We start from the raw sequence: 1,249 nt of genomic DNA, 5'->3' as shown, positions 1-1,249 counted from the left end.
TACACTTAGATTTTGAGTTTTTCTGTTGGGTATTTGGCTATTTTATGGACATGAATAGTAACATGGAAAAAGACAATCTACCTTTAATGAATATTTAATCTTTGTCCAAATTCTTTGTGTTCCCCTTTTTCTTTCTATCCTATAACAATTTAGAGACCAGAAATTTATTTTACCATTACATATAAAGGCGTGCAAAAAATGAAAGGTAATCCTGGGTTCTTTGTTGTTGACCATTCCTTTTCTTTAGAACTAGTGATCTAAGTTGCTCTTAGGAAAACAGCATCTGAAGCTTGGGAAAGAAAAGTGAAGAAACAGTGGAAGATGGGTAGGTCAGCTCAAGTCTCTAGAAGATGGGAGGGCGTGAGCTCAAGTCTCTAGAAGATGGGTAAGTGTCAGCTCAAGTCTCTAGAGGGGTGAATGAGCTTAAGTCTGTAGAAGATGGGTAAGTGGCAGCTCAAGTTTGCTGTCTGTCAAGGAGTATACCCATAGTGGTGATGTGGTTCAATAGCTGTAATCTTTTATGGGTTTGGGTGTAGGAGTCTATTTTCTACTCTTTACATAGTCAATCCTTAGTAGCAGCTATATAGGATTGTATTTAGTTTATTTAATGGAGAAAAGTGGGGAATAGCAATAGTAACAGTAGCCAAGTGTTTTCTGCAATCGATTTCAAGCTCTGGCTTGTCTCTGTGACCCTTCACTGTTATCAAGCTGTGGCTCCTCTCGTCACTGTTAAAACACCCTGAGAACTTCCTTACTGCCTCAGAATTCCCTACCTCTTAACTCATCTCAGTATCACGTGTCATCCTCTCAGTTCAGTGTGATTTGGTTATCGGCGTGCATGTTGGTAGAATGCAGCAACACTGATTTGATCTATGTGTACACTGGAATGGCTGAATGAAGCTGATTGACAGGTTCATCCTCCCCTCCCTGATGTGTGTGTGTGTGGGTATGGGTGGTGTGAGAGCAGCAGTTTTCAAGAATGCAACGCGTTACTGTTAACCCTGCCATACAACAGATCTGTCACTTTAGTCTTTTTTTTTTAAAAAAAAATAAATTATGGATGTTTTGCTTGTCTGTGGACCACATGTGTGTCTGGTACCCAAGGTGGTCAAACGAGGACCTTGCATCCCCAGGACTAGAGTTACAGATGTTCGTGAGCTGCCATATGGGTGCTGGGAATTGGATCCAGGTTCTCTAAAAGAGCAGCCAGTGAGTGTTCTTAACTGCTACGGCATCTTTGCAGCCCCAC

Source organism: Microtus oregoni, unplaced genomic scaffold (genome assembly GCF_018167655.1).
Source record: "Microtus oregoni isolate MIOR12 unplaced genomic scaffold, Mior012 000006F_ref0000085, whole genome shotgun sequence".
Classification (NCBI taxonomy): Eukaryota; Metazoa; Chordata; class Mammalia; order Rodentia; family Cricetidae; genus Microtus; species Microtus oregoni.
The sequence above is the reverse complement of the archived record's forward strand: the minus strand, read 5'-3'. Positions refer to the sequence as shown.